Here is a 20,856-nt window from a genome sequence, read left to right on the forward strand (position 1 = left end):
TTACAGTATTTATTTTTTATATTTCAAATATTTTTATATATGTCACTTGACTTGTCAAAATTTCACTCAATAAAAATTTTTCCCTTTACATAATATCGTATTTTTCAATTACAACTATTTTACAACAAATGGTTATGGGCCCAGCCCTACCAATGTTGTAATTGTAACGCATATGTGTTAAAATGTCGCACGGTGATACAAATGTAGTTCCCTCGGGTTCCGGGGCATCCATTCTTTCTGTAAAAAGTTTATGCGAGAAAAGTGGCTATCCGGAATGGAAATTTAAGATGCGCATGTACTTAATGCACGAAGACCTTTGGTCTACCATAGAGGGATACGGTGCCGATGACAACACGTCGATCAGCGTGAAGAAGGCTAAAGAGATAAAAGCTTTCACGAAGATGTGTTTAACTTTACATGGCGGTGCTATCACACATGTCCGTTCTTGTAATACCGCAAAAGAGGTATGGGACACTTTAGCAAATGCGTATGAAGATAAAGGCATGGGAAGGAGACTTGCGCTAGAGCGAAAGCTTTATAGATACGAGTTGAAGCAGTTTGTTTCTATTGAGGAGTATATAAATGCCGTTACTGGCACTGTCCAAGACTTGGCAGATATAGGTCGTAAAATTGACGATTTATCTATTGGTGCGATATTACTCGGTGGATTGCCAGAAGAATATGATCCCCTTGTGATGGCCCTAGAAAACTCTTACGTGGACATAACGTCACAACTCGTGAAGCAGAAGTTGCTTAATGAAAGCGCAAAACGTGAGTCGAGGGAGTTAGTTTTTGCTTCTAAATTGTCGAGAGCGAAGAAGATTGTGTGCTACCGATGTAAGGAGCCTGGACATAAAAGTCCGAATTGTCCGCAAAAGGAAAAAGGACAAAAGTCAAAGCAAGGATATGTCAAGGAATTGACATTAATGTCTTTTGGTGCTGGAGGAAGTATAAGTTCGTCGGATTGGTACGTGGACAGTGGCGCCTCCACACATATGTCATGCAAAAAGGAATGGCTTTCTAACTTCAATTCTAATGTTGAGAGTAAAGTAATAACTTTGGCCAATAATAAGAAGGTTTCTTCGACAGGCATTGGTGATGTACAGTTGTTAAAGAAAAATAACTTAGAATTAAGTAGTATTAAAAACGTTCTTTTTGTTCCAGAATTAAGCACAAATTTAATTTCTGTAAGTAAGGCAGTTGACAAAGACATTACTGTAGTTTTTGATAAAAGAGGATGTAACATGTACAACAATAACAACGTAAAGGTAGTTGGCAAGCCAGTAGGGCACGCAACACGCAATGTTGGTGGGTTGTACAGACTCGATCATATACCTATTTGCCCGGTAAGCGCAATGGTTGGCGATGTACATACTTCTTCGAGTTTGTGGCATCGCAGGCTAGGACATTTATGCCGCGCTGCGTTGGAACACCTGCGTCATGGTCAAGCAAAAGGTATTGAATATTCTTCTTTAGATAAAAACCCTTGTGTAGCTTGTATAGAAGGAAAACAGTGTAGAAAACCCTTCAAAACTATTGAGTATAAGAAAGGTACTAGAATGTTGGAGCTTATACATTCTGACGTTTGTGGTCCTTTTGATGTTTTTTCTTTAGAATCGAACAGATATTTACTCATTTTTGTAGACGATTTTTCTAGAATGATTTTTTCTTATTTTATACGCTCTAAAGCGGATGTTAAGAAAAAGTTTTTAGAGTTTGAAGCTCTTGTTGAGAGAGAAACTTCTCTTAAAATAAGAAACTTACGTACTGACAATGGCGGTGAGTACGTCAATGCTGAGTTCGAAGCTTATCTTGCTTCAAAAGGAATTAGGCATCAGACCACTGTTCCATACTGTCCTGAGTCTAATGGGGTTGCTGAGAGGACAAATAGATCCCTAGTTGAAAAAACTAGGTGTATGCTGCAAGATAGTGGCCTACCCAAGACTTTCTGGCAAGAAGCGGTACGTACAGCTACTTATCTTAAAAATAGATGTCCACACAGAGCTTTAGAAAACCGTACTCCGTATGAGCTATGGTATAACAGGAAGCCAGATCTTGCTCATTTACGTGTTTTTGGTTGTCGTGCATACGTAAATGTACCCGCTTGCGATCGCCATAAGCTAGACCCGAAAGCAAAGCAGTATATATTCGTTGGGTATTGTGATGACAACAAATCGTATAGATTTCGAGATCCTATTAATGTTAGGAAATCCATTAAAGGACGGGATGTAGTATTTTTGGAGAATTGTTTTTTAGATATGGTTCCGAAAAAGAATGAGTCACCTGGTCGTGACATTATTCTCTCTTCTGATACCAATATTTTACAGGTCCAAGGCAGCTCAGCAATAGAGTCAGCCTTGAATGATGATCCTGTGGCAAGTACAAGTAGTGCTCCTGCTGTACCTACACCACCAGCTCTACCTATTTCTCCTCTTCCTGAAACTTCTATAGTTCCTGCTGAGGAAGAAGTAGTGCCTGTGGAAACTGGTATGAGGTACAATTTGAGGGATAGAAAACCTGTAAATTATCGCTGTACTGTCTGTTGTTCGACGATGCTAAGTGGTGAGTTAACAGACGAACCTTATTCTTATTCTGATGCTCTTTCAAGACCTGATAAAGCTAAATGGATAGCTGCTATGGAAGACGAATACAACTCCTTGATGACCAACGGTACTTGGACCTTAATAGAAAACAAGGGTCAGAAAGTTATACCGTGTAAATGGGTCTTCAAGTTAAAACGTGATTCCGAAGGTAACATTTGTAGATACAAGGCACGTTTGGTAGCTAAAGGCTTTCATCAGAGTTATGGTATTGACTTTTCACCGGTTGTTCGTTATTCGTCGCTGAGAGTTTTAATTGCGTTAGCAGTTGAACAGAATTTGAAAATGCATCATTTAGACATAGACACTGCTTTTTTGTACGGTAAACTTGAAGAGAATGTGTTCATGGTACAACCTGAAGGTTTTATTGTTGAAGGCGAAGAGACAAAAGTGTGTCATTTGAACAAATCGCTTTATGGTCTCAAACAGGCAGCTAGAACCTGGAATAAACGTCTTGATAAGGTACTTCTGGACTTAGGCTATAACAGATTACAGTCTGAGCCCTGTATTTATTTGAAAAGAGGTCCTGAAAATATTTCCATTCTAGCAGTATACGTAGATGACTTAATATTTATCTATGATAATGAGATTGAGCTATCTTACTTAAAGAACGGTTTGACAAAATATTTTGGTGTTAAGGATTTAGGTGAACTCAGCTATTGCCTTGGTTTGCATATCGCTAGGGAAAACGGAACTAACGATGTGAAGGTAGACCAAAAACGGTATATTTTAGAGACTTTGAGTCGTTTTAATATGTCGGAGTGCAAGACTGTAACCACTCCTATGGATGTAAGCATTGACCTGCGTTCTCAAACTGAATCGGCTGGCAATGTTCCCTACCAAAACTTAATTGGTTGTCTTATGTTTTTAGCTATCAATACTAGGCCTGATATTTTGTTTGCTGTTAGTTTTCTTAGTCAATTTAATCAGAATCCTATGCAGGCACACTGGACTGCGGCTAAGCGTGTCTTGCAGTATCTGAAAGGTACGTTGGATTATGGACTAACTTTTAAAAGAACTGGTGAACCCTTATGCGGTTTTGTCGACGCTGACTGGGCCAACGGCAGTGACAGAAGGTCGTACACAGGTTACGTTTTTAAATTAGCTAATGCACCAGTGTCGTGGGAATGCAAAAAACAGCCTACAGTAGCATTGTCATCGACTGAAGCCGAGTACATGGCATTAACTAGTGCTGCTAAGGAAGCTGTGTTTTTACAACGCCTTATTGGAGAAATAACTGGTGAGTCTTTTGTAGTTACACTTTGTAACGATAACCAAAGTGCTCAGAAGTTGGCGCAGAACCCGGTCCACCATAATCGGACCAAACATATTGATGTCCGATATCATTTTATTCGAGAATTGGTCGAAAATAATAAAATAAAACTATCATATTTGCCAACTGACAGGATGTTAGCGGATATTTTAACCAAAGGGTTGAGTCGTTGCAAACATCAGCGTTGCGTGTCAGATATAGGCTTAATGATATCTTAAGTTGTTTTTATTTTATTTAAGTAAGAATTGATTGTTTTGTTTTTAAGTTTTGACTAGGTACTCTCGTGTTGTTTTTATAATTTACTTTGTGAAAAGTACAGTCAGGTAAATTTAAGTATGTTTATTGTAAGTACAGTCGAGGACATTTATAAGTTTACTTGTTTGTACAGTCATGCACGATTAAAGGGAGGATGTTGAAGGAGTTCTTATATCTAATCGTACTGGCTGTTACAGTATTTATTTTTTATATTTCAAATATTTTTATATATGTCACTTGACTTGTCAAAATTTCACTCAATAAAAATTTTTCCCTTTACATAATATCGTATTTTTCAATTACAACTATTTTACAACACATCAGATGTATGTGTCCACGAGCTTCTTTGCGGGCTGAACCATCCCTCGGACGCGTATTATTTGTTGTGGACTGGGATTTCTTAGCTGGACGACTTCAGCTTACTTGTGCTCTATATCCGCTGCATAAAAAAATCTAGGCAAAACGACGCAATCCATGCAAAAGTGAACTGTTTTATTGACTATCCAACCACAATGTATAGCATCAAATACCTACTAACCTACTGAACTGAATTTCATCAAAATCTCTCATCGCAATAGCGGCATTGTCGTGTGACAGCGACGACAGGCGACGTCGGGAGGCGTTCCAAGCGACGCACAGCTCAGCCGACACATTCCGCCAAGTGATGCTTACCATGTTATATTTCTTCGACGAATGGAAACATACGTGCGGAAATTACACACATGGACGCTGATCACTGAATTATATAAAGAAAAACTAACCATCCTATACCTTCAAATACGTGTATTTAATTAATCAACTTTAGTTTACCCAGTTTCCAGATGTGCATTCTGATATTTTATAACTTGGCACGCGTTGCAGTGAGTGCACTACCAAACGACAGTCAGTTTTACGACGGACGGTATCGACATAAAGGATTTATTGCCCCAGTCTAGACTGAACGCCGTTGTTGTACCGGCCTGGTGACGTGTGCATTTATTACTTCAACACATATCAAATGATATTTAACCCTGTCGCTGGATTCATAGTTATGTACATACGCACATGAAATAGCTCGCATTGAATGTCTTCTTTGTGTCGTATGTGTTAAAGCTGAAGACAGTCATGTGGTGCGTGTGTCGACGCTGGCTCGGCTCGTATGTTGCACAAAGGTCGCGCGGCTTCAGTAAATCAGAATTGGGTGTTCGGCATAACGGCCGCAGATGACCTCAGGCTTTTCTATTCCGAAAAGAAATGGAAAAAATGCGCCATCGCCGCTCTGATTCCTATAAAATTCCTTGCCCACCCATCCGAAGGCAATCTACTAAAGATATATTTTTGTACCGCCAGCGGCCTTTTTCCTAGAGGACAGTATTGGAATAAAATCTTATTGTTATCGGTGAGGTCGTAAGGTCGGCTGCATTGCTTTTTATGTGAACATTATGTAAAGACGCGGCCTTGTGTCGCTGTCTCCTGACATTTATTGTAAATGTTATTCTGATTGCTGAGAGAGAGGAAACACTCACGTCCGGGAAGTGTCGCAAGTATTCACTAAATGTAATTGATACAAGTTGTCGTGTGCTTGTACAATAACGGGTATTGTTCCACGATATATTGATACGGCTTCCCTTTCCACCATATTAATACTGTATAGGATTTATAAGATAATTGAGTTACTTTGACACCTAATACGTCTTGTATGAATTGTCTAATGATTCTAGAACAATAAGTAGTTTCTACGATGATAGGGAGACCAAATATTAGAGATTTACACTTTAGCCACGGCATATCCCTATTTGCTTACATAGATCAGCATACTTGGCATCCCTAGTTGTTGTTATGCGATGGAACCATTTTATTTATCCAGCAGTGAGGATAATTAGTAGCTGTGTTTGGATTGTAATGATGTAATGTGTTCCTGTTTGTGTTCAGATCCGCGACTGGGTGTCTGTGGAGGTGGACATGTTGCGCACGCAGGCGGTCGCCGTCGGCGATGTGGACGACATCCTGCACCAGCTCGACAAGCAGAAGGTCAGTACTCCTCGCCTCACAGCGCTCACCATAGCAGCACCACCTGGAACTTACCAAGTGTTGTCACTATTGGGCTGAGTTCACACATTATGAACCGTAATATTATGTATAGTCCTTATATTGTGTGGATGGTATAAATATGTTGGCTTTTATGAACCCCTTTTACACCCCAGCTAGTCGATATTTTAACAGCTACAAAACACGAGCAAATTGAAATACTTCAATATATCTTCGACACCCAAAATAAGCAATAAACATAACAAACGGTCTTCCGGTAAACAGAGACCATTCTAGAAATTTAAAACATAACGTAGATCATTCCGCGAACATTAGACAAAAGATTAAATTTATTACTACCCCTAAATAGGTAGAAACTAATTTAAACTTTATTGCCTGTGAGTGAGGAGTTATTTCCGCGTGTCGGAGCTGGGGGGCCCGCGCGTAAGGTCGGCGTCTTTATGGCACCTTCACACTACCGATACGCAGTGACAGCTGTGTGTGTGTGCACACATGTACACTAAACACAATCAATATGGTTCGCATGCTAATGAGTATCTTAATCCCGGGTATGCACAATTGGCGTACGTGTTTATTGCAACAGTCACAACGTTCGGTTTCAGTACTCTCACGTTCAATTACTTTCATCATCCTCCTGCCCTTATCCCAATTTCATTTGGGGTCGGCGCAGCATGTTTTCTTCTTCCATACTCCTCTATCTCCCGTCATCTCACAAGTAACATTCTTTCTTACCATATCTACTTTCACACAATCCATCCATCGTTTTTTTGGTCTTCCTCTTCCACTATATCCGTCCACGTTCATACTCATGTTAATGGTAAAATCAGAATGGTAACATAATGCCTGTGGGGCTATTGAACATATAATAAGACAGTCTACCCAAAATACATGAGGCGACGTAGATACGTGATAAAAGCTAATAATAATTCCCCCATCTTATGAAAATTTCAATTTAGACGCAATATGAAACGAGCTGAAAATGTGTATTGTAGAATACCGGACTTGGTCCCCGCAGAGACAATATAAACACACAGATGTTGGAGATCATTTCCAACTGTTTTTAATTTTTGAGAGATAACAAAAATAAGTCTGGGAAAGACAAAAGCAAGATATTACACGTTGTGGTTAGTGTAGATGCTATTTGATAACTGAAACGTTGAACTTGTAGTAAGTATGGCTGAGAGGGTAGTTATACTTAGACACAGGAATACCTTGGTTGGTACCCCCGCGGCGCCCACATTGTTTAGCAAGGCGAGTGCGAGCGCGTCAGTATGCGCCTCGACACTCCCCAGTGATTAGCATCCAATGCGCGTTCACTGCGCCCACCGTCAGTATCTCATAAACAATATATTCCATGTATGTTGGGCCATTACGAACACTCGCCAATAGGCATGATGACAGTAATCAAAAATCATTAAAATAATATATTTATTAAATTAAACTTGAAGCTTGGAATATAAAACGCGCATTGTTTTCTTTATTAATAATGTGATTAATATGTATTTTTATAAAATAAAATTACGAAATAAGGCAATCCGCCATGATATCTTGAACACCAATCAGAGCTCGTGACGTCATTTCTCAAAACAACTCGCGCGAAAGCGCGCGAACGTCACATTTCGTTATTGTGAACTTCCACTGCAATCTTTGTTTTTAATTAATTAATTGTTTTTAACACGAGTTATGGAGCCCGGATTTATCAAGGCAAACAGCGCTAATTTGCCTAGAATTGATATCATAATGCTGGGAAAGTTTTTGGCATCAAATAAAGATTTTTGTTCAGCTGAATTTAGAAATGTTAAAACTTCCATGTAAGTACCTATACTAGTTTAATTAAAAAACAATGAGAGATGAAACTTAACCTCGAAATAGTTATTTACATTATAAACTATGCTAGAATCTAGAGAACTATGTAATAACTTACATCAAAGTGATCTTCACAAAAATAAAGTTGTACCCTGGGCAATATTGCTTTTGAATCTCGCCTTGCAAGTTTAAGCCACTTGTTTCGTATTTTTTTTATTGTGAGGAACATACACAAATAACTTATCAGGAGTTGTTTTGGATGTGTTCTTACACTGGGGGACCCCACAGCACCTTTGCCCTTTCGAATTCATATTTAATAACACAAAAAACTTAATTATTGCACGAGCGTTGTTTACTTGCGTCTTGTAATTTCAGTCGTGACGTCACAAGTGACGACATGACACTGACAAGCGTTTTCGCGCCGGATTCAAAGTGGACAGAGAAAAATGCAATTATTTGATAAAAAAACTTCGCATTTTCTTAAAATTAATAATTTTTCATATAAAATAGACGTATACCTACATCATACAAAGGAATTTAAAAATTTGTCATCATGCCTATTGTAGACTCGCAGGATGACATACATGATCATTACTTGGATGAGATATCCAGGAGGTATTTGTTAGCAGCTAGTTACATTCCAGCCGTTCTCCAAGATTTTGTATCTTTGAATTTGTTTGTAGTTCAATTAGTGGCATTTTAGCTGTTAAGTCAACCAATTAGCCTGTTTTCAGTTTAATTATGTGTGTTTAAACATTCTAGTATAAGATGTGTTACATCACAGCCCCATCCAAAAAGGTCTACCAAAAATCTCTGCATCAAATCTAGGAATATTACCATCAATTTTCAGTAGAACAAATGAAAAAAAAATAGAGCATAAACTTGCTAGCAAAAATACTTAAAGCTAGCTTTTTATCTGAGGAATTTACTTAAGAACGTTTGGCCGCGTTATAAAGAAGATAATACCGCGAGCATTCTTTGTGTAGTTTTTGCAAAGACTCGGAAATGTGATTATGAGATGCCTGCGTAAACACGGTATTTGATGGGAATTTGTTTATTGCACAAAGACAGGAATAACTTCAGCTCCAGCTGAGCTAATTATAAAGTAATACAAGTACATAGCTAAATCTTACCGGAATATTAGTAAACGTTGCCAATGAAGTGCTAAATTGGAAGTCTTCCGAGCCATTGTCGTGTAAACAAACAACTCTCTAACTGAAGCTCGTCACGCCTTTGTGAGCAGTTATCAATTACATGGAAATATCGATATTATTTACAAGTAGGCAACGATAAGATTATATTACGCTTATCCAAGTTTTAAACAAATAATTGTTACCTAAAGGAGTAAATACACCAGAATATAATCTTGATTTAATTTTACTTTTCTTCTTCTAGTGTTTTACGTTTCAATAATTATATCGATAAATGTATCTTAGGATAAAATTGCCTCAAGTTAAATATATTCTTCCACCATTACCGGCAATCTCATCTCTTTATCATAAGCGTCACCTTCACCGCGTCTCGGTGAGTGACGTCACAGCCGTGACCCTGATCCGCCGCGCGACACATTACTTATTTATTTAGATAAGGGTTACCGCTAACTAACCACTTCTGACCCATGAAGGGAACACTGAGTTTTAATTGTGCTGACATTGAATATTTTAATGAGTATTTGAATATCCGTATAACAATATCTACATAATGAAAGCTTTAAATCCATTGAAGAAGCAGTTACGTTAAAAAAATGTAATAGCAAATACCTACTGACCAAAAATGTTCAGCAATTAATTCCTCGTGCTGAATTGTAATAACAGTTAAAACATACTCTGGCTGTAACCCTCGTTAATGAACAGTAAAGCTTTCAGCTGCACAATTAAGAGCAAATTAAAAACGCCGGCGTTACATTGAACGCGCCTACGATTTTATTGTATCAACTGAATCACGGCTATTTCACCCTGATTGCTGAAATAGAAATTCAATTAGTGCTGAAACCTGAAATAACGTTCCGATCACGGCATAATAGTTACCTTCCAATAAAGTATGTACCTGTTCGTCTTCCCGTTCATTCGAGACGTGTGCTTCAATCGCTCACTGAGCCGCGACTACTCGCTCGACCCTCACCGCTCGGTATATAAAGACTACCTGATATTTAGTACGCATGCGCGCGCGGAACACAGTGCTGGGAATGTGTCGATAGATGAATTTAATAAAATTTTGTTTTTATGACGGAAATATTCCAAGAAAAATGTCCTAGATATTTTAATCCTAGATATATTAATTGTTGTCAAGAAATGTAATGAATAACTGGATATGTAGAAATATATGTAAATACATATTCAGTCCTCGTGAAGCAACATTGTCGATTTGAATTCGGCTATCAGTAACTTCACGTATTTGACTGTATATTTTGACAAATTCGAAGTCCCTATAACTCTCGTCAAGTAACATCACAGCATATAACACAGCCATTTGTTGCCTCATATTTGTGTACAACAGTGTTTTATTTATACATTTTTGTTTTTTGCAAAGCGAAACAGACAACATATTCCGTATCTATGGCATCGATATGGTAAAATCTAAAAAAAGGGTCTGTACAAATAGCAAGGTTAGTGGGAAAAATTGTCTACTGCACAGTCAACCGGCCACGTTTAGACTCGCCAAAATAATTAAGGGCAAATTCATGCGGACCTGAGTAGTTTTAAAAAGTTTATACCACTAATTTTATAAGTTTGACTTTCGCAACCAGACAAAAGAAAGAACTAACTACTAATATTCATAAGAGTGTTCTCCAACTGCATTTTGTTCATGCCCATACAAAGTCCAACTTTTTAGCCACATGAAAGTTGTAAATAGCTTCCCGGACGGGTTATTTGTGAGTTGGGTTATGGTTTTAGTTTTTTTTTTGACATACTTATATCTATCATTTATTGTAAATAAAAAATTAAATTATGTACGCTTAAAAAATGTTTTTTAAGCAAAATTAAAATTTTGCTTAAAAAACGAAGTTATGTGAAAGTGATAATTTTTACTTAAATTTCATCGATAACAAAAAATATCGACATTTGTCTATCGACTGTAGCCACTTCCCTATAACCCTCCCCACCGGCTCCGTGCGGCGTGGTTGCTAGGCGACGCGGCGCCGGCACTCCACGTGCGAGCACGCCGTACTCCCGGCACGAGCCACGAGCCAGTCTGGCCGTGACCACGGAGCACAGCTGACGTCCCGCCACACTTAGATTATGATGATATAGCTTCCTGACAGAAGAATTTAAACTAGTAGTCCTAATACGCAGCATTTATGTCTGCAACCATAGAAGGCTTTGCTGTTGTTTTTAGAATTACATGTACCTTTTCTAAAGACTGTGTTCAGTTATCTCGAGAGTTATCTTAAGTCTCAAAGTAATAGGGGTCGATCTTTTTCCTTGTAAGCTGGTTGATACTTGGTAATCCTATGATTAAGCTAATAGGTTTCGAGGGATCGAACATTGCATTGATACCTTTGCATCTTAGGCATATTCCTTTCCTACAAAGGTGATATTTCATAATTTTCAATTACTGCCCAGTCGATAGAAAAGAGGACTAAATGGATTTGATTTCTGATGCTAACCATTATGCAGTTGCTAATGTAAGAATATTGTGAACAAGTAACACCTGGCAGCTAGCCAGACGGAGAGTGAACACAGCATTCTGAATGAACATCACCATTGATGCTGCACTAATGCACAGTATTATGCCAAACTTGCTCTGTTGAGCATTGAGAGATATCTGCATGTAGTATTAACTCAGAATTCGGAAGGTCTGATCCTGGTAGTAAAATTGTCGGCTATTGAATATCTCGTCGTAACTCGGGAACCCTCTTTAGGACACTTTGTAATCTCGTCGAAGTACAGGAACAATCTATTCAGCTCATAAATTGAAAATAGGTCTCAGAGAGCTTTGTGCTCTATGCTGGCTATCAGGCTCTGGGCCTTTATACGTGTACATTGAAATTGGTGAATAACATTCAAAGGAGCACTTTAATGTTTTCAGTCGCTATTCAAGCTGGGACTCGTTACTATTGCTGGTCCGCTAATTAGATTCATATTTACTGACATTATTGCGGAACTCCTGTATAGCTGTTTATATTACCTATGTGTCAATTCCAACAGTATTTCTGAGAGGTACATGACATAAGAATATCTTGCAAGTTCCTGCTGATTCCCGTCAGTAATACAATCGTCATGATGCCGCATAAAGCTGTATCTGTTAGATAAGCACAGTGCCACGGCTGTCCGGCAAATGGCCCATTAGGATCTTCATGGTAATTTATAATTTCGCTTACACGACCTTTTTTAACCGTAAACTGAATTTGAGCAGTTGTGGAATTCATTCCTGTATTTAATTAATTTACTTTTACACTTGAGTATAGACTAGAAGCTGTTTCTCTGATCCGTATTGCTTCGCCGTGGCGTATGTTATGACTTATGACGTGATGTATGTAATTCCTCGTGATTAACTAGTATGCGGTGGTTATGCGCCATCAAACATGCCAATACGTCGCATAATCCCAGTGTGACATATGCTGAGTACGCCAATATTCAATGACATAATACGTACCAGATCTACAGCTAGCTAGCTAAGTGAAATATTATTGCTGATAGTTGCGAGAACTATGATCCCCATCCCTGTAATTTTCGTTGACTAATCACCTGCGCAGTGCTTACGAAGCGGAATTAAATTGAGGTTTGATGAAGCAGCAGTTTGTTTAGCAGAAACAATCTCAGTTGAACTATTTTGCTTACGGACTGTGAAACAACACGGCGCACGGTCGGCGCTACACGATCACAAACAAACAAACCGCGGCTTGTTATCATAACGTCTCCCGCAACATCACTATACATACACTACAATAGCATTCAATGATCAAGTTTTATTTACGAAAATATTATCACGAATTATTATTAAGACAGGAAGCCTTGAGAGACTGCCTCCTCTCTTCTATAAAAATGTTAATATTACTTACCTGGGCACATCTGCTAGTATAGTTTGAGCTGTTAGCATGTAACGCAATTATCCTAAATCGTCTTGTGGAGCAGTCGGCCCGGGGGGCGAAGTAGTTCTTATTAAGTTGGTTAGTTGTTACTCAGTGGAGCGGCGGGAGGGGATCAATAAGGGTGCCGCGCGGGGCGGCGGGGGGCGGGGGCGCCGGCCGCGACACTCGCGCCCTCGCCGCCGCACGGGGAGGACGTGCCGCTCCTGCTGTGCTATTACAAAAAGGAATGATTAATTGATCTCGTATTGTTTGTCTTATTTCTAAAGTTCTGTTGACCTTTGTTTCAATTAATTGAATTTGTTTTGGATGAAATAATCTTAACTGGGTTGAAGATATTAATCTATGTAGATTGGCAGACTGTCCTAGTTTTAAGCTCCTTTAAAACTTGGTCTCAAACTTGATTAGGTGAAATAACTTTCCAAAGTTAAAGTATTATCATTTAGTGGCAAACTAGTTTCGTCTCGGTTAGTTGTTTAAATCACAAAGTTACAGGTACTTCGATGAAACTTCTTAAACCTATAGTTAGATTTAACTGCTCACCTACTTGCAATTATTATCGTTGATTTTGATTCTGATACACTTTAGTCCCATCGACTTTCATGTAGAAGGGGTCTGGAGATTTAACTCACAATACACGCACATTCTTTTCGCAACCCCGCCGGGTGCACCCGCGTGACTGGGCCGACACGCCGCCGGGGCGCGACGGTACAACTTCACTCGTTCAACTTATTCATATCTTGGGTGTGAACACCATGGCTCTAACTTATCTACCGAATGGGTCGCTGTTACATCGAGATATCGACCCTTTGACTAGACTGATGGAGTAGGAAAACTGCTTTTTATTTAAATATGTTCTGCTGTACAGCCAAACAGCTTGCTAGATCCAAACTAATATTATAAATGCGAAAGTAACTCTGTCTGTCTGTCTGTCTGTCTTTTCTTCACGCCTAAACTACTGAACCGATTTGTGTGAAATTTGGTACAGACATAGTTTGAAACTTGAGAAAGGACATAGGATAGTTTTTATTACAAAAAAATAAATAAAAATAAATTATTCCGGACATATAGCGCCATCTATTGGTCAAATAAAAAATCTGCTGGTAGTCACTATTCCACGCGAACGAAGTTGCGGGCAAAAGCTAGTTCTTAATAAAAGTCTTCTTGTGTAACAGAAGATAAGCGGAGCAGATAACGTGTGCAGCTTCCTGGTATAATCACACATAATGTATTTTTACCATCTGTCCTGTTGCGTGTATATTACGTGTTCCGACATGGCAGATGAAACAGGAAATAAATCACGAACATATATCATGGAACATAAAAACTCGCTGCCATCCGTCGCGCTCTTGTACATGTGTAGTGTGTACACGCCCTTAGGGAGTTCATTCATGCGCTGCTAACAAGGAATGTGCAACATGCTCGCATAAAAACTAAATGTTAAGTACAGATACAAAAGTATCATCATCAAAAATATTAATAGTTGCGGATGAAACCTGCAACTCAGCCTCTATAGATTTTCTTTTTATGTCTGCACAGTAGACATTATCTTAAAATTTAGCCGAGCGGCAAGTTGTAGCTAATTACGAGCTGTCATTAGAATAACGTCAAGTTGTGGAAAGTTAAAGTGCTCGCGGTGAGTTCAGCTCAAACTGAATAGTTTCTAGTGTTTAATTATAGTGGTAATTGCAGGCGACATAATCTGTTCACTTTGATGACAATCAGATGTGTTTCTACTTGATGGATAAGAATATCAGGTGTAAAGGACATAAGCTCCTTAAATATTGTCGTGGATCAGTCATCATATCCTGACGAAAACTTTGGTTTTATATTACTGTTTTATCAAAAACAGCGTTCAGCGTAGATTGTCCATATATTTGCTAATTTCAATCTGTAAGTGCAAAGTACAAGTAAGATTGTAACAGTACGGCGTGTTTCGTTAAGCGAGCGTCTGTTAGGTAACTATTCGCTCTTACAACTTGTGCTTAACTTAACTTGAAGCAAAGTAACTCTCTGCAAATTGACTTCAGCAAGTTGTGCTAGAACGTACCTTTCCTCAAGGAAATAAATAAACCGGTTGAGATAAGGTGCTGGTCACCGCTAGTGAAGGGTTCAGTCAATGAGATCACGGTCAGACTAGTTTAAACAATTAGGTGAGAAAGTTTTGAAGAGGACGATGAAAATGAAATGTTTTCCACATAAATGTAATATTTATAAATGGTATTGTACATAGTGACGATTATGTAATCTGTTCGCTATTAATGCTATATGAAAACAATTAAAAACTTCATAATGAATGCATCAATGGTTATCATAATGATCAATTTTAAAAGCATTGCGTGGCTTTTTGGCTATCAAATGAGTTTTGTTGGATTAATGTATTTAACCGAAGTTCTATTGTACAGCTTGTTTATTAAAGTTCTGTAATCCAAACTAATATTATAAATGCGAAAGTAACTCTGTCTGTCTGTCTGTCTGTCTTTCTGTCTGTCTGTCTGTCTTTTCTTCACGCCTAAACTACTGAACCGATTTGTGTGAAATTTGGTACAGATATAGTTTGAAACTTGAGAAAGGACATAGGATAGTTTTTATTACAAAAAATAAAAATAAAAATAAAATTATTCCGGACATATAGCGCTATCTATTGGTCAAATCAAAAATCTGCTGGTAGTCACTATTCCACGCGAACGAAGTTGCGGGCAAAAGCTAGTTATTTTATAATTGGTGATCGATCGGGAAAGATATCAAGTTTATTTGATGGCGTATTGTTCGGAACAATGTCTATCAACTGCAATTGAATAAAATTACGTTTTTGTTTTATATTTGGTCAGCCGTTGAAGCGTAATTGAAGAACAAATATCTAAATTATCGAAGCCACATACTGTCACACTTATAATCGATGTGATCAGTTTTTTGAAAGATATTGTGTCAGTGAAACGAGTCAAATAATTCACGTGGTCTGCTCGTACTTATTGTTACCTGTATATTCGGTGGCAATCCTTCGTTCCTCGGAGCTGGAACATAAGAATGTATGGCGGTGTATCCCCGGAGAGCGAATCTCTCGAGATAAACGAGGTGCCCAGAGCTGCGAGATACATATTGATAACATCATCTCGTTGTATGCTGACGAATATGCTCTGCACTCTCACTGGCGATGTTCAGTCTCACACTGAAATATATTTGATACAAACGAAAAACTTCATCTTACTAATATTTTAAAGCTGAAGAATTTATATATTCTTTGCTTGAACGCGTTAATCTCAGTAACTATTGGGCTGTTTGGTATAGATACCTTCTAATATTCTTCAGATATAGATACCTCATTTATCAAAAAAAGCTACTTTTATGGTGCGCAAAGTACTTATCTAAGTCTCATAGGGTAGGTACTCGAGAAAATGGAAATGAACAAGTTTCGCTTAAAAGTTTTCTATCTGGTATTCTATGATAGTTTCCTGTACACTTTTGTACCAAAGCCTAAAATGTAACAAAAAGCTTTGCTACCGGTGTTCTTTGCCCGGCTGGTACAAAACGAATATTGGGCAATATTTTGGCACCGCCGGCCGCCATGATGGATTCCCGGAAGGCGCAACATGTGAGCCGGCTCCAACACTATGAATTTTAACGCTTCATGCATTTTTTAATGGACTATAGCAAAAAGCTCCTATATATGCACATTTGAACCAATGTGTATTAATAAAGCGAAGAATTATAGATGCCCTGACGGTTGCCTGCTGATGGCAATAGAGAATACATTTGGCAAATGCTTTACATCTGCCTTTCCAAATAAAATAGGCTTAAAGTTATGTAGTTATTATACTAAGTGATACATTATATAAAGCAAGGTCATAAAGGTATGCAGAAAGTTACAGAATTTGCCAAACATTTCTTACAACAGACAGACGGGCGGCCATACTAAATATTATTGAGTGGCTCTTTCAATACAGGCGTTTACTAAAGTATGTAACATTGGGATTCACCTGAACAGACTTTGGGACTTTAATTACATGACAGATGCTCAAACGATTGAAAAGAAAGATGAACGAAAAATGTTAAAACATAGGTACACTGGGTTAGCTTTTATTTTGATTGAGACATGAATGTTTTGGTGTTAAAAGTACCTATGTTCACTAGAATAAGAATAAATATTTTCTATCTATTCTATCTATCTATTTTAGGGTGTAATCATATTGTTACGAATACGCACAAGTGTCGGTGTAATGTGGTAAGTTAATAACGTTTGTGGCCTGAGTGAGTGAGCGAGTGAGTGAGTGAGGCTCCGCGCGCTAACAACAACTTATTCTTTGTGACTAATTGTACATTAGATGAGGTGTAACGCCTGAAACACACCAAATTAACTGAAATAACAAGCGGCTGTATGATGTCTTTGTTAAATGTGACGTGTTTATAAGTAAACTCTAAGCTGAAGTTTATGATCACAACTATTGCGAAGTCAATTGAACGAGTGTCATGTTTTTACCTATTGAACCTTAAATAAGCATGCTTTCTTTAAATGTACTTAACAAACCTCTTATCCTCATCTGTGTGTCCGCCCACACACAAACTCTGTAAACTTCGCTTGTTATGTATATTGTTGAGAACTTCACTGGGCCCCGATTCTCCTAAGTTAATAATATCAAAATCGAATAGAAATCGAATCGCAATATGATCGCAATAACAGTTTTAACCATATCGGGCATTCTGCTACTAATAAAAGACCAATCGTATTCGTATGACATTTGATTGGTGTGCGATTGGTCTGCTATTTTGGTGATTTTGGTCTATACGGTAGTTTGCTCTACAATCATATTGCAATCGTAAATCATTTGCAGACAAAATGATTCATTATTGAATGACAGAAAAGGATAAAAACGTTTATTTCAAAGAAAAAATAGCGGAATGCCACATACGCTTCAATCGTAATCGAGTCGGGATTGGATCTCAGTCGAATCGAGTCGAACGTGAATCGTATGCCGCCCTGGTCTCCTCGTTTGTTGTGAAAAAATACAACAAGAAAACTTTTTATTCGATCCTTTTGGGAGGTATTGTTTACATAAATGTAATCTGTACATTACAGTAAACATTCACTACCATACTCTGTTATAAAATCCTTTAACACTTACTGAAATTTTACCGTTCACGTTTACCTTAACTTCATTCATTAGTTTATCAATGAATCTGTTCGTATTAAAAAAATTCTGTCGATAGCGAGTTTTATAAAACTAGAATTAAAATTTTCCCTTGCCCATACACTGTCTCCTACTAACTACGTAACCAACAAACCTCTCTTAGTAAATACTCTTCTAACAAGTTCCTCTCACCTCCAGGGTGTACTCCGCGAGCTGGAGCAGAAGAAGCCGCAGCTGGACGAGCTGCTGCACACCGCCGAGAGCCTCAAGGGCACCGAGAACAGGCAGCAGCTGCACGGGAAAGGTACGTCTTAAACCTTAAGGGCTTGTCACCATTTGAAAACAGTTGGATCATTTTGTAACGTGTTGTTTCCTATTTTTTTACAAACCGATTTTATTTGCAAACGGGCTAAACAAGTGCGTGTTTTATTCTTGAAATAAGTATTTAATTACGTCACAGGTTTTCAGTGTAAATTACGTTAACTTCGAAACGAACTCTTATAAGTGCTTTCAATTAATAATTCTCCCGAAAAAAGGATCAATGATACTTAAATAGAGAAACCTTTAAACATTTATATCGTTCAATCTACTTATATTAAAAGTCGCCAATCTATAATAATTACAAATACAACACAGCCGCGCTCAGTGGCGCTGTAAGCCCCATTAACTGCGCCCCTCTCGGGAATTAAAAGAATTGAGAGCGTTGTTATACCGAGGACCGGAGTGCCGGAGTGACCGACCCTCAGGTGATTGCACAGCTTCCACTATGGCTAGCCATTACTTTTATAGTAGTCGTTCAATATTGAACTTATATTTTATCGTCTTCTTGAGATATTGACTACTTCTAGATCGAGTGAAAAGCAATTCAATCAGTGTTATGTGTCTCACTATACTGCTTAACACACTAGTCTGCAGTATTAAAACTGAGACTTAAAGAAAACATCATAAAATAAACAATTTCGCCAGCACGAAACATTAGCAAGTGGGTGACATAATTAGCAGAAAGTTGTGCACAATCTTAGGGCGGCAGTCGACCGAGTCGCGGCAATTACTCGCCAACAAACTTACTACTTGTCACTAAATACAACTGCGTCATTATCTCAAGCTATTACTATGCTTTTTTTGTGATAAATAGGTCAAACTAGAGAGCTCTCAGTATAGCAGGTTAAACTCAGCCAACTTTTAGTTATCAGCGATGTTTGTAGTTTGTTATTTAAAACATCTTTCACTACATAAGATTCACTATAGAACGAAATCAGATTCGCTTAAGTTTCACCAGACCACTGACCTACTGCTTATCGTATATAATTTGACTTTGTTACTGTGCTACATAATATATTCGCTGACAGACGTCCTCGCGTCTTAACCTAAATATAAAGAGGTCTGAAAACTGTCTGCGTGCGCCTCCACACGTTACTGGCGACCCTTAGGGATTCTTAGGACGATTACAGTTTAAGGCGAAGAAAAACTACTTAATTAATAAATTAATCTTGTTCATTTTAATGAATGACTGAGTTTAAAAAAAAGCCAAAGCATCATGTCTTCGATTCAAGCCAAATGACTTTCAATGCAGGTTCAGTTTGAAGAGCACAACAGACAATTTGTAGCGAAAAATCCCATAAAACAGCACTTTACTATATGTATTCGAACATAAAACTATAAAATGATACACGAAACAAATGATCGCGGTGAGATCGCGTCCGTTGATCGCGTAAAGTAAACTCGGCCCTTAATCTGGTTAGGCACGGTGTCGTCCCCGCCCTCTCGCCGGAGGGACGCTTTGTGTGAGGAAGAGTGCTCAAGTATAATCAACTTTAGCTCAGCCAGGACCCTGACTCAAAAGAGACCTTCGCTATAATTGAACCAATTAGCAACGGTTTTTGAAGAATATTTTTGTGTTATGTTGGCTTAGACCTTGAATTGGTTTCGAGTACAGTTTTGACTATGGTTCGCTGGTTATAAAAGATTCGAATAGAATGTTGATTGAATGTTTATCGTGTTTGGAACAGGCTGTAGGTGAACATACAATTAATAACCTGTATGTATATTGTAAGAAATGAATCTATTTATAATAAAATATGCAAAAGTTGTTAATAGGAGGTGTTAATCAGTAAATATTTAAAATTAGTTTAATACAAATTGAACCATTCAACAAAGTCTACAACGTTAGCAGAAAGTGAAGACATTCAGTGCTCAGTGGGTGCGATAGGCGCGGATTGTGAACAAACTCTTACAGAATGAATCTTAGTAACCAAATCCCCCAAGCATTCATAATTCCCTCTTCCCCGGATAAATTGATTCACTCCCTTCCTCTCAGCTGTTGATTATAAACCTCCACGGACATGCAATTATTGATCTTGTTCAAAGGTGTTAAAGTCGATTTTATAATGACAGATATTGAAGATACCACCCTAAGTCGGTGCAATAGAAATTGAATTTTAAATATTCGGCGTTAAAGTGAATAACAGATTGCGTTGCGGTAGGACGTGCATTGTTGATGGCGCGAGCCGGTGCGTCGTTTATAATGCTGGCAACACTAGCAGCATTCAATTTATGCGCCACGCGACCGGGGCGAGGCCGGGGCTAGGGAGGGGGGGGGGGGCAGTCCGATAGTACGCGCGCCGTACTAATGTGCTCCTAGAAATGATGGCTTTTCAATATTTATGTGGTTACACGCCCATAAAAATATTTTCCCGCTATAAAACCGAAATACATTTAACCTGGCGTACGGCTAATGAC

General features: G+C 38.4%; 1 pseudogene; it reads left to right on the forward strand.

Annotated features, from left to right (window-relative positions):
* Nucleotides 1-20,856, forward strand: part of LOC124641066 — a 425,796-nt pseudogene that overhangs the window by 85,487 nt on the left and 319,453 nt on the right.

This window comes from Helicoverpa zea, chromosome 21, assembly GCF_022581195.2.
Source record: "Helicoverpa zea isolate HzStark_Cry1AcR chromosome 21, ilHelZeax1.1, whole genome shotgun sequence".
Taxonomy (NCBI): domain Eukaryota; kingdom Metazoa; phylum Arthropoda; class Insecta; order Lepidoptera; family Noctuidae; genus Helicoverpa; species Helicoverpa zea.